Source organism: Lepidothrix coronata, unplaced genomic scaffold (genome assembly GCF_001604755.1).
Source record: "Lepidothrix coronata isolate B3197 unplaced genomic scaffold, Lepidothrix_coronata-1.0 Scaffold9, whole genome shotgun sequence".
Taxonomy (NCBI): domain Eukaryota; kingdom Metazoa; phylum Chordata; class Aves; order Passeriformes; family Pipridae; genus Lepidothrix; species Lepidothrix coronata.
Genome location: NW_016690189.1, coordinates 8,791,187 through 8,804,978, shown reverse-complemented (window position 1 = coordinate 8,804,978; position 13,792 = coordinate 8,791,187). Strand labels below are relative to the sequence as shown.

Genomic DNA, 13,792 nt, shown 5'->3' with positions numbered 1-13,792 from the left:
GCCTGAAGCTATTCTACAGTGTACTATTCAGTGAGTAGATAAATTTGTTAGATTTCAATACTAATAGTTGCTCGGGCATCATTACTATATATGAATTTATTCCCTTTTTTTCCTGTTCTGTGCATTTCTGTAGCACCTCATAATTTACATCTCTATCATTTCCTTTTACTGTTATTTTCAATAGGTAATACCTCAAAAGTAGACACAATTTTTTCACGGCTAGGCTTCGCAAACGAAGATTTGGGGAGGGCTCTACACACGTTTGTTACAAGCACACTGGTGGCTAAAGAGGCCAATACGAGATAGACACATCCAGTTGCAAAAGGCACAGCAGAAGGACTCCTGAGGTGGTAAATTCTGCAAGACACGATTCTTTCTGTGTTGTCTTTTCTCCTCAAGAGTGATCCTGTGTGCTTTCTCAAAAGCATCAGCAGCGTTAAAGATAGTGTGTCTCCAGACCTCCCGATTGGAGGCCAAGATAGTGTGTCTCCAGACCTCCTGATTGGAGGCCAAGACACAATTAGATTACTGAATAATGCAAACCACAAGAGACATTTACAGAGAGGAAAAAGAAAATGCAAACTAATGGCTAGCTCAACCCTCATTAAATACAAAATACAAAATTTATGGTAAAGTTTCCAAATTCCTTAAGTGTCCTATATAGCTTAAGGCCTTTGTTTCAACCCTAGAGCTGTGCAGCCCTTCCATTTAATGTGCACCATAACTGTTCAAGGGAAAGGAGATTTTTGCATTTGCAGACGCATATTTATTCAGTAAAACAGTCTCCAGCAATTGGTGAGTAAAGCTCTCCAGATTCTTTCTACCTCAGTAGGACCTGCAGAACTTAGAAACACAGTGATTTCTGAATCCCCTTCTAAAAGTCACTCTGATGTTGGAGACGTTTTTATTTTATCTCAACTCAATTTATCCTGGTCAGCACCTCAGATGTCTTCTTTGTTGTAGTTATTTGACATCCATCATCAGTGCACACTATCAGGCTGTTGTATTGCAAAGCACTAAAAATCATCATGGTGAATACTTGTATCCCTCCAGAAGACATTATCATTTTAAAAACTCCTCACAGTGCATGCCACGTGAGTATGTTTTAACAGGATAAACTGAAGCAAAACATATATCTTGATTTTACTTCTCTAGTTTCTGAGAGAAACAGGAAATACAAAAGGAAATTAATACATCCAGCACTCTTGGGTAAAAATTAGCTTAGGCATTTGAAAAGCAGTCACACAGAGAAGAATATGTGCAGAGTCAGAGACTGCAGTGACCTCCCACACTGTGAAGTTCTTTAGAATTACTGAAATTATAAACAAAGTAAAAGCTCTTCTTTCTGAAACAGCCGCCTCGATGTCACTTGTTTCCACATTCCGGCTTCTGTCGCTGCATCCCACACTCTCTCTGTTGCTAAGTGCTTTAGGCTTCTGCAATATGTTCCAGCAGCTCCCTGTATCTCTCAGATCTCCAAATGTGCTATCATCTGAGAGCAGAATGTCTAGGTTTATCTGACACAGTAAGAAAAAAAGATTAAACTGTACAAATTACAGCTTCCTAAAGAACACTAGAATTTTCCATATGAAAAAGAAAGGTCTTTGTAATCTTGCATGTCCTTTCATAACATTTTGTTAGAACATGTTTTCAATTCACTGTAGGATATGTGAGGGACTGTGGCACGTTATGGCTCCTGGGAGCAGCTGTAACTAAATCTTGACTGTGACAATAGCAGCAGAGCGGACTGGGTATTTGCGAAAGCTTAGATCAGTGCTGCCACTGAGCTATGCAAATAAAGAAGCTCATAAATAAATGGAAATCACAGGAAAAGTGGAAAAAAAGAAATACAACATTTAAGAATTTACGTAATTTCGTAATTATATTAGTAAATATAGACCTTACATCTATTCATCATTCTGACTTAAACAATTGTTTGGTTTCTTCTACCCTCGTAGCAGACACAATAGTAGCTTCCATTTAGGAGAGAACATTGTCACAGTTATTCACTTAGCTATATCTGTCTTTTTTTTCTTGGTGAGTAGGCATCTTACCAAGTGCCGTTGTCAGCTTGTGTGCCTTTACCCATCCTAGGGTACAGTTCCACAGCTCTCCCTGTATCCTTGGCTACAGTACCAGTATTGTGATTGCTGGCAGGTTTTGCTGTATCTCTTCCATTCAAGTTAAGATGAGCAACATCAGCTCATAGTGATTGAAGAGCTGTTTTTAGTGATTAAAGAACTAACATATATAATTAAACTGTGTGGGCATCCCCCTGATCAAGATACAAGTACATTCTAGGTACATTTTTAGGTTAGATTTGGCATTTCCCAAAGCCAGCTCAAGGTAGAGGCAAAGTAGGAAGTATTTTCTTGAGAAAGTAATCCAGCACATAAGGAATGGATTGGTAGAACAAAACAGTTGATACTAAGGCACCTCATTTTTCCATGGTATATGTTTTGGGTTTTTTTTCTGGATTATATTTAGCCTGGTCACCAGAGCCAAACACCTCCACTATACATGTGTTTCAAAGCTTTCTGAGAAGAAAAGTGTTAGGTATGTGCTAGAGGACCTTGAGACGCAGCTCACACACTATTTTGGAACCTCTTGTCCCCATTAGCACTAGGTTATATGTGGAGCAGATTTGAAGCAGAGCTGCTGTTTTCATTTCCTCCTTAAGGAATTTAGTTTGTATGCACCAAAACCACTTGGAGAACTGAAACACCACATGGTAAGTGGAGACAATGCACTATTGCTTTGAAACAAATTACTAATGTAGACACAGCCTTTGACAGCTGCTGAGGCAGCAATCTGCTGGTTCTGCTAGGGCCTAGGAGAGGAGATCAGCTGCTTTAGGCTGAATCTGTTCCCTCTGTATAGACCACCTTTCAGTATCACTGCAGGCCTTCCTGCTCTTCTATCGGTGCTCTGTCTTATTCCTTTTCCCACGTCCATTCTCACATGGGAAAAGGTCCCTGGCCTGCCCCATTACCATCTGTGTGGAAGGTAAAGGAAGTGAACTGTGGCTGCTGAAAGATGGTGCAGGCTGTAGAGTGAGGACCAACAGCTGCATGAGACCTGAGCATGGAAATGCCCTAGACAAAGAGAACTGAGAAAAGTGCATCTCTTATTCTGAAATAGCTCACTTGCTAGTGCTACAAATTTAGATTAACTACACAAATACAAAAGTTTTAAAACTATGTTTCAGCAAGATGCTTTCTCTCTGCCTCATTCTCCCTACATGGTTGGTAAGAAAATGTCTTGTTAAATCTGTCTGGTTTCTCCCGGTTCCTCGGCCTCTTCTTTGCCTCCAGACATGTTCTTTTAATAACTGTGTGCTGAGACAAGAGATATCTTGCCTCTGTCTTCATTCCCTCAGTTAGTCTGAGCCTGAGACCAAAGCTGATAACCACTCTTTTCCTTAATCAAAACCCAGGATGAGATGTTCTGTTGCTTGACATCTTAAAGCTTCTGTGGAGGGCTGGGATTAGGACATCCTCTACCCTACCCACCCCGGGTTACTTTGAAGCAGAGAAAAATACTAGCCAAGGCAGGCAATATGAAGCAAATAACAACTACAGAGCAGTGCAAGAATCAGCTGAAAAGCATGCTTCATCCCTTTCTACCTGGACAAAGTAATGGCATGGCCCCCACCAACCATGTAAGGGACACATAGTCCCTGCACCACACTACTTCCTGCTTCTTTTCCCCTGAAGCACTGGTTAAACTATGTGGATTTTACAGTGTACTCATATGCTCAACTTGCTAATAATCAGCTCAGTGTAAATATCGACAGTGCTGCAGAGAAGCCCAAATATCATCATAACCATTCCCTTGGATCACTTCAGCATGGTGAGGAACAGAGAGAACAAAGATGCCAGAGAACAAACAGGTATGCTACAGCAAACATGGAAGAGCAAAATGGAGAGAAGCAAAACTGTGACAGAGCTGGTAAAGCTAGGGTCACCTGAAGTCACCCAGCTGGACCAATATGGTGGAAAAGTAATGCCCTCCAGAGCAACTACAGATCCACAAGAGGTGACACCAGTGATACAATTTTCAAGATTTTTCTATGTTAGAAAGACTGGGATGGAAAAAAATCAGGGGCAGTAGTCAAAACAGTTTTATTTCAGCTGACAAGGGCCAAAAGCAATAAGTGTTTATGTAGTTCATCAGCTAGCATCCAATTAAAACAAAGCCAAAAAATAAAACACCAGCTGTAAGGGACAGCAGTTTGACATCTTTGCTGATATGCTCCTATGAAGGGCAAGGAATAATGTGGGTAGAAGCGACCTGCAGCTCCAGTGTAAGATCAACCTAGGAAGCACAGAGATGTTGTATTGCAGTGCTGTGCCTGCTACAATTGCAGAAAGACAACTCTCCCATTCCCTTGTAACAACTACAAATGTCTCTTTAAAGGCAGTATACACAGATGCAGTGTATTCCCTGAACTCTATTCTTGGTATGTTACTAAGATACGCCTGTTTCTATGGAGAGCTTATTGGTGGGCAAAATAAACTATTTTGATGAATTATAAAAAAGATAAATTAATTTTTCAAAACAAAATATTCCATGAGAATGCTAGTGATATGAAATCACACTAATATAGACTTTCACGTACATAGCTGCCTCTTCTTTTTTATTATTTTTCTTTTTAATTTCTAGTAGACATTTATCCTAAATTCTGTATCATCTAGAAAGTGATATAAACTATTATCAGTCCTGCAAAATAGTTAACTAACTGTAATAGCCACCTATGTAGTGGCTACAAAAGCTCCAACTGAATATTTCTTTGTTTTTAAAAGGTAAGTATAATTGTACAGCAATTTACTGTGGATTATGAGTATCTGCATGACCATGAATATGCCATGTTGTGAAGTGAATAAAAGAGCTTTGAAATAAGAACAGTAAAGGCAAAGGAAGAGAGAACAAATAAGTATGTTAAATAAAGCTCAGCATTTAATTTTAACATGCTTCTGTGGTAACAGCTAGACTCTACAGATGACAAGTAATAGATATGTGGGGGTTTGTGGCATTCCTGCTTCTTTTTTGTTTATAGCTCTAATTATTTTATTCTGTGCTGAAACAGACCTTGAAAAATGCTGCTCTTGACTTAAAGAACAGTTTACTTGATCAATCAATGACTTGGCAAAGTAAGAAGCTACACAAAAAGAAATCAGTGAGGAATTTCACAATTAAATCAATTGGAATTTATGAGTGACCTCTTTTTTTTTAATCTTTACATCTGTAAAAATTATTAATCTCATTTGAAGATGCACTTTGGTATTTTCAGTGTCAGAAATATTCTATAGGTTACATATCAGTTTAATCAACCCTAAATGCATATGTAGGTATGTAAAGTTTCTCACTGGCACCTACGAAGCAGCATTTCTTTCCATGAGCAGATAGAAGCTGCCATTTATATCCTTCTGGTTTTATGCCACCCTTTTTTCTCTCTCACTTGGCTGGAGTTTTCCAAATCTAGCACCAACATATGAATATACACATGGCTGCCTAAAGCAGGAGGATTCATAGGACAGCAAAAATTAGTTAAGAGAAGCCTGACTGATCTGGCTGTGCCGATTTAAAAAAAATTACAGACCTCACTGCTTTGTCCCTCCCATGTGCCAGAGGGTGCCATCCCTGTGGGAGGTGTGGCAGAAGAAACTACAGGCATCTGACTCACCTGCCTCAATGTCCTCACTGGTGGTTAAAGCTAATTGCCACACTATACAGGGAAATAGGTATGGTTGCAGTCTCCTCTCCCTCAGGGTGTAACAGCTTGCAGCAGAAGGGTAGGGCAACTAGCTGGGGCAGTAACGCATTAAAAAGTAACATCTTAGTTCTACCTATCTCCCCTGGGTAGTTAGTGTTGATAAGATTGTAAGACAGTAAAGGCCTTTGGCCTAGACTGCCAGATGAAGCCCTACATCTACTTACCTCCTAATTTCCTGCATCCTTTTTCCATATCTTCTCTTTTGCATTCTCTTTCATCCATCCCAGCTCTCCTCTTACCTTAGTGCTTGTTTTGCAAAGGCTAATTACCACTGACATCTCCAAAGCTACCACTGTAAATTTGAAAGCAGTCTGACAGCCCGCTTCCCATGCACAAAAAACTCCAAAATGTAATTGATTTGAGCATGCACACTGATCTCTAGAATACATAAGGAATTCTCTGCACATCAACAATATATTGTATACCCTTGTCTTGTGGTACACAGAACAATGTGCGCAGTATCAGTCCTCACTGAAGTAGCCTATGTTTCCCTCAGCCCACTTAATTATGTCCCAAGATTTTCTACACCTCGTTTTATCTCCATTCACTATGCACACTGGTTCCATTTTCATGTACCTTTTCTCATAGTCTTCAAATTCTCTACATCAGATTTTAGCTCCGGTCCCACTTCTTTTATTCCCATTCTACACCTTCCTGTCCAGCCTAAAAAAGATTAATTTTAGAGTGATTTGGTTTCATCTTCGCTGGAACAGATACCACCTTTCCTACAACAAACTTAGGTTTTATGTAGCAGGATTAGAGGAAAGTCACGACTGAAAGCACTTTCACTGAAGTCCTAAAATGCTCTGGATAGAGCAACCATTACAATAAGGAAAAAAGAAATTTGACACCTATAGTCTTGTAACTGCAGGAGTCTCTGTGTATTTAGTACTTAAATTTCAAATTCACTAAGTATTTTGATTTGGCAATGGTACAAATGGTACAAATGTTCTGAGATTCACTGATGGAATTTCTAATCAATACAGTGAATAATGACAGCAAATTTCTATGAAGCAGTTTACTGGCAATGAAGAAGAAAGAGAGATGCTTGCTATTCTGTCTGAGACACTGAACCTGCATGAAAGAAACAGAGGAGAAGAATAGGAGTCTCTTCCCTGGACATTTCATAAAGGGAGAAGTGTATCCATGAATGGTACTTGAAAAGGAGAAGCAGCATACACAAGTGACCAGTTTTCATTACCTGCAGATCTCCATTGTTTTGCTCAAAATCTTTTCACCAGTTTTAGTCTCCAACACAAAATATGAACAAAAAATATATATAAAAAAATCCTTCTTTCACTAGGCTAGAGTTTAATAATGACCTATCATCTACAGCACAAACCTTATTTATAGACAATCTACAGAAAATATTTAACCATTTCCTATCTGAGTATGATAATTGCACTGGGTTGAGGTAGGCCTAATATCTTGTGTTTTGCAGGATGTTCTGCCTTTCAGAGCAATAGAGAAATAAAGGAGTGCCTAGTGTTTGTTTGAAAACCCAGGCAAAACTGTACAAAAAGTCTCTCTCCATGCTATTAACTTCCTTCTACAAGGATTAAGCTGATTCTTGCTGAAGTCAATAGAAAGACTTCATTTACATTAGCCAGAGGAATCTCCAACTGGAGAAAAAAATAATCAAGATAAAGCATGCAATGAAACTAGATTTTCCACTAAAGCAATGCTAAAGATCCCACAACTGGTAGACATTTTGAAAATTCAAGTCCCAGAAATGCCAGATAAAAATAAAAGAATCGACTCAGTTATTGTAAAGATACAAAAATTATTATCTTCATGAATGATAATATTCTTCAAAACTTAGAAATACAAGGTGTAAGGAAATGAGAAACAATATTTAAGTAGCATTCTGATAGGATATTGTGAACTTACATATGGTAACTAAAAGGTTAAGCAACATAAAGGAAGAAAACAGTGACAATGATATGTCATATGTATGTCATGTCATATATTACAAATAATTATATGCTAATAAATAACAAAATAGAGATAGGGAATATGGATAGGATGACACAGACCTTCCAGTAATGGTAATTTCTCCAGCAGTTGATCAGTCTCCAAACACCTGTATTACTACATAAATGAAAATCTCAAGTGCAGATAATGAACACCCCAGTATTTGCACTTTGAGAACACTTTCCTGCTTGGCAAAAAGCAAGGTTTACAAGAACAAATAGTAGCTTTCCCTCTTTCTATGTGAAGTATACAGTGCAACTCAATTAAAGTGCAACTAAGTCAATGACCAGTTATCAGTGACTGAAATCATGGTAGAAATGGCTACAGGTCTTGTTAGCAGAAGAAACTTTTGTTTCTTGCAAGGGTGACCTCCTTCTTGTTGCTACTTCCTGCTTCCAATCATTCAAAGAGGAAGGGGTTTGGTCTTCGACTGAGGTAAGAGAATTTTACTTTTTTTAGCCTAAAGGCCTTGTACCAAATCCAAGTAACCTAGAAAACACTCTATATGAATACCAACTTGGTATAAGAAAGCAAGAAACTATCTTAATTTGATTATTTTAAATGGATTGAAGTTTGCGTAGGTAGAAGACAATCATTACACAAAGGAGTGCTACACAGACTAATATAAAAATAGCTCCTGCTGTGAGGAGAACAATAGCTCTGTTTCTTTTCTCGGAGCACAGATACAATTAGTTAGAGGATATTGCATTCTTCAGAAATTTTTGGCATCCAATAGAAAAAAACAATTGCATTTCAAAACAGAATATTGTATTTGAAAATCATTTCCTCTTTTAATAACCTGCCAAGACTTTCAGTCTTTCCCCTGCAAATGAACACATCCCTTGTAGTTTAGCACAATGCTTTCCCACACTGCTGGCTGATTGTGAGGTTGCTGACTCCTGATGCTGTGACACAGAATTCTGAGCTTGGCTTTTGGCAGGAAAGTAACTGCTTTCCACATACATTGTGTGAAAAATGCATACGTTTCTGTAAGGTTTCCATCTGCCATTATGTGAACTCCACTGATTTAACTCCTATACTTTTACTGTCACAGAAAAACTATGTACTTTTGTTCAATAAATGCAGAGGTAAAGCCAGTATGTTTATTTTCAAAGCAGGAAATCTCGGTCCCCTGACAGCACTGTATTCCTGCTGCTGGGTTTATATTCTAATGGCTGATGTAGATTTCATCAGATTGTCCAGTGGCAATAATTCATTGCATGTAATCTAGGTGTATTCCATTCTCACTAGCTTAGAGAGCAGACCTATTGCACTCACCAGCCAATCCATCTTAAAACTAGTTTAAAATATTAATAATAATGGGTAGCTAGATGGAAATATGATTGATTGCTACATAATCTACTAAATAGTAAAACAAATCAATAGATATAGTTAGAAAAGCAGGCCTATGGGATAAATTAATCAAAATCAGCGCCTACATTTCAAACTTATGTCTGTCACTCTGTCTTGCTTATGTACTATCTTTTGCCCAGATGTGAAAATCTTTGTCTCAGGACATGAAGTAGTGGCAGATACAATGACCAAATGGACATCAAGTGTTATACTGTTACGAACTCTCCTCTCTTAACTAATTATTCTCCCCATTACAAGTGAAAAACCTTAAAATACTCTGATTACACTGCAATCAGTGTTGACCCCTTATTTCTTGGGTAACTCATCCTAACAGCTCTTTTTTTTAGTTTCTTCTTTTGTTTGCCATAATTACTTCCATAACAGAAGTGTCAACAGCAAACACGGATATGTATCAAGTAAAACAAGCATATTTTACTGATATATTTAATACTTAAAAACATGGCTTCATAAACTTCCACTTTCTCTCTGTACCTCATATATGGAACAGCATTTACTTGGATATGCTGCAATAAATGCACTCATTGCTGTGCTGTCTCATGAACTTGTTTCACAAATCATGTATATAGTAACAAACTTGCACACTATCATTTATAATTATATTACTTACCCAAAATTGAATAAGATAAAACAAAACACACATCATCTTGTTAGCATTCAAAGATTAGGAAAACTGGTAGGTCTAGCTAGAACTGGTAGTTCCTGAGCTTTAAAGGAGATCCGTAAGGAGTATCTTTGCATTACCAGGAAGTTCAAAGCTTGAGTGTCTGCTTTCCCTGTGTTATTAAAAATCCCACAAGTTTTGCAAATGCAAGGTAGCTATCCTACATCTTGAAAACATTCAGAAATACCTTGGTAGTCATGTTTTATCTGTAGAAACAGCAAGTGTGTTTCTGAGTCATATTTACTTCTTTTTTATCCTAAACCAATTTCACTAGAGGTTCACTACATCAGTATGAACAAAGTGAATTTCTGTGCATGTAAGAAGTGGTTTCTTGCTTGCACTCCTTTTTTAGGCAAGAGCAAATGACTTCTGTTTACTGGGAAACATACTCGTCTGTGTTCTGGTTTCCTTGTGCTGCTGGAAGGGTCAACAGAGCTGGAAGCAGGGGAATTTTCAGCTGGCACTGCTCCTGTGAAGGCAGCTCCCACTTGGCCCTACTGTGGAGAAGGACTGGCTAGCATAAGCTGCACATGGAGTTCCTCAAGATCAGGAGCTTGCTGCTGCTGCAAATTAATATATATGCTGGTCTCCACCTAGACAGCATAGTGCAGATCCACCTGCAGAACGAAGGAGCTTCAGCCTCCCTCAGCACTCACAGCAGTGTGGTGAAGCGAAGACCTGTAAGGTCTGTGAGTGAGTTCAGAGCCTGTGACATGACCTGGCATATTCAGTCAGTAACTCGGGTATCCATGAGGGTGGGCAAAGGCCCTGTGACACTGAACTTGAGCTGAAAAAGTAAGAGAGCAGGCACACACTGAGGATCAGCAGATGACCAAAAGGAAAAAAAATAAACAATTTGCCAAATTCCGGCCTAAGTGTACCTATGATCTGGTACTTGGGAGTTCAAACCCATGTCACTAAAATCACTTCAGGTCTGGCCTTCCTGATAAATCTTGCTCTTTGCGTGGTGGAAATGTAAAAACAACAGATAGTGCAGAATAGCTGGACCTCAAGACTACCGTTTAGGTTTTGTTCATTAACACAGAGCCTAAGAAATGTAGGGGTGGAAAGGGTTGAGCAGTAAGGAAACATACTGGATCACTTTGAAGGGAAAAAGATTCAAAGCACAGGAGGGCAGCGTAGTCGGTGCTGGCAGAGCGATCACAAAGCAGACAAGAGGGATGGTACAGAGACCATGAATGCAGGAGACAAAGGAAATAAAGTACCGCAAGAATAAATATGGGAAAACATGAGTTAGAAATCGATTTAAAAAACCACACGACTTCCCTTCAGTTACTGATGTCTCAGCCGTGGGAAGTGGGGAGCAGGGGGATGCCTCAGAGATGAGCTAAATCGCCCCACAAACCCAAGAAGAAACGATGCCAGAAACTGGAAAAAATGAAACCAACAAACGCCCCTTTCCCAGCCTGCCCTCCCCGAAACCGCTCGGGGAGACCGCTCGTGGAGACCCCTCGGTCGTTCCACCAGCGGGCAGGGCCTCGGGGCGGCTTCCCGGGAGCCTCTGCCGAGGAGACCCACTTCCTCCCGCAAGAGGAGGCGGCTGCGCAGGGCCGCTGAGGAGCAGGGAGCGGCAGCAGCGCCCCGCTCGGCTCGGCTCGGCTCGGCTCGGCCCGGCCGGGCTCCCCCGCAGCGAGGAGGGCGGCCCAGTGAAGCGCTGCGACAGCCCCCGCTCCCCGCCCGAGGCATTCCCCGCGGTGCGGGCCCTGCGCTCCGCCCTGACCCCCGCGCCGCCGCCAGGTGTCGCCGGCGCCCGGGCGTCCCCGGCCCCTCCTGCGCCCGGAGCCGGCGCGGCTGGCTCAGTGCGAGCGGGCGGAGGCGTCAGCCCGCAGCGGGGACGCGCAGCCCAGCCCGGCTCGCCTCGGCTCGCCCCTTCCTCGCACACCCCCGCGGCCCGGCTCGGCTGACGCTCTCGGCACCGTCAGCGGCCGGCCGGGAGGCTCCCGACCACGGCCTGCGGCCGCTCTCCGGCGACGGCGGCGGGGAGCCGCGGAGAGCCGCGGCGAGGCGAAGGCTGCTGCGGCGGCGGGGGGAGCAGCCATGTTGGAGCGGGGAATAAAGTGACTTTCGTCGGGGAGGGAGCGCGGCCGGCGGCGGAGAAGGCTTTCAGGGCAGCCAGGGGACGGAGAGGGTCGGCTCCTGGCGGCCAGATACAGCTTCTGGGCGGAGGAGAAGGGGAAGGAGAAGGGGGAGAGGAACCGCCCCCGGACCCGCGGAGCTCCGGCGCTGCTGGTGAGTGGTGGCTGCTCATTGTCTCCCGGCCCCGGGGTGCGGGTCCGGCTCGCGGGGGCTGTCGGCTCTCGGCCTGCGGTGCGTGGGACGTGGCGGGGGTGAGGTGACAGCGCGGCCCGGGAGGAGCGGGGGCAGCGGTGGGGGAGCGCCCCGCGGGGGGGCCGGGGGCCGCCGGGAGCCCTCGGGGACAGGCAGGGCCGCTCGGCGCCCCCGGCCGGGTCGGGCCGGGCTTTGGGGGATTTCCGCTGCCCGGTGGCCGCTGGGAGCGGCTCCGCGGGGGCCGGGGGGCAGCTGCGGGAGGCTGAGCCCTCTGCGAGGGGAGCCCAGGGAAGCCGGGCCCGAGGGGTGAGACGGGGCTGCGAGCCCGTGAGCACCGCCGGAATTTTTTGGTGAGCCTGCGTTCGTCACCGTCCTTTCCCACCGCCTCCACTGCTTCAAGCGAGGCAGCGTTCTCCTGACAGCTCTTCTCCTCGCAGCCTCCGCACGTATGACACATTCGCTCCTATTGCAGGTTTCCCCCCACACGCACACCCAAAATATATAGGTTTCAGTGCGTGGTATAGGAGTTTTTGTGCCCTGAGCTTTGAGTTCGAAGATGACAGGATACGTGAACACTGGCTGACCCTGAACTTCTGTGAACTCCTCCCTCCCCTTCCTTTCTCAGATATGTAATGGCTTGAGACCAGTGAGAGCAAAATGGTTCTCTCTAAAGGACGGGGAGAAATCTGGTGGAATTACGTTTATTTTATATTTCATGGAAATTTTTTACACCCACCAGTGCCAGTATACCATGTTCACAGGAATGGGTTAGCTGTTGCGTTAGAAGAATGCTGACCTTGATTCCCTTTGTCATTTCTGCAACAATTTTGGGAGCTGGCTGGAGCTGTGTTAAACTCATTGCTGTATTTGGCACTTTACTAATAGTGGTTAACAATATTATGGGTGTTATGAGCAAAAGGGGTATGAGTTACATCATAGTCCAACTCAGTAATTTAAAAAACATCCCTTTCCTTTTTTTTATTTTTTTTTTTAATTTTGGTGATTAACTTATATTCTTTTTATAATTTAACAGAAGATCAATAGCAACTTTCTTGTAGCTATCACGGCATAGATATAAGGAGAAGCCTGGTTGGACATTCTTCCATTTCTTCTCTTCTCCCCCTCTTCTTTTTTAATTGTATTAATTGAACTGGAAACTAGATCACCAAAGGTTAAATACTGGGAAGATGCAGGGCAGAAGAAAATATTTATGAAAGGAGACTTAGTACCGCATTCAGCTTTGTTTTCTTATTAGAACTGGGTTAAAACGAAATAGGTGATTGGGTATTTTATGTGCTTAAGATGTTAAAGAAATTGCCATATTGCTTTGTTGTAAGAATTCTGTGTTCTCGTACACAGCTCTTGTTATTTATATCTGCACTTCAATAAGTGACATGAGGAAAGCTTGTTCTGAATAATTAACACAGAAGTAACAGATACGAAAATGTCAAATTGCATGTTTGAAATGCATAGTGAAAAATTTCCTTAAAAATTGCTTGTGCTTGAAAAACAAACTGAATTTACTTCTCCAACATAGATAAACCATTATAATATTAACTTGGCATTAAAAGTGACACACAAATTGGAAAGATGAAAGCATCTTTTTTTTGGTGGCATTATTTAAATACTGCTTTAAAAATAATGATTCTGACTTAGAAAAATCTGTAGGAAGCAGTGAAGTTCATACCTTTATTTTGCATATTGTGTGGTGTAACCCT

General features: G+C 42.2%; 1 protein-coding gene across 2 annotated transcripts in view; it reads left to right on the top strand.

Annotated features, from left to right (window-relative positions):
- Positions 1–11,823: 11,823 nt before the first annotated feature.
- CDK17 (cyclin dependent kinase 17) overlaps positions 11,824–13,792 on the top strand; it is a 90,345-nt gene continuing 88,376 nt past the window's right edge. Inside the window, exon 1 of one of the 2 annotated variants that reach the window (XM_017804419.1) lies at positions 11,824–12,035. The gene's annotated coding sequence lies outside the window, so the exon portion shown is untranslated. The remainder of the gene's footprint in view (positions 12,036–13,792) is intronic. The other variant, XM_017804420.1, reaches the window with a different exon arrangement.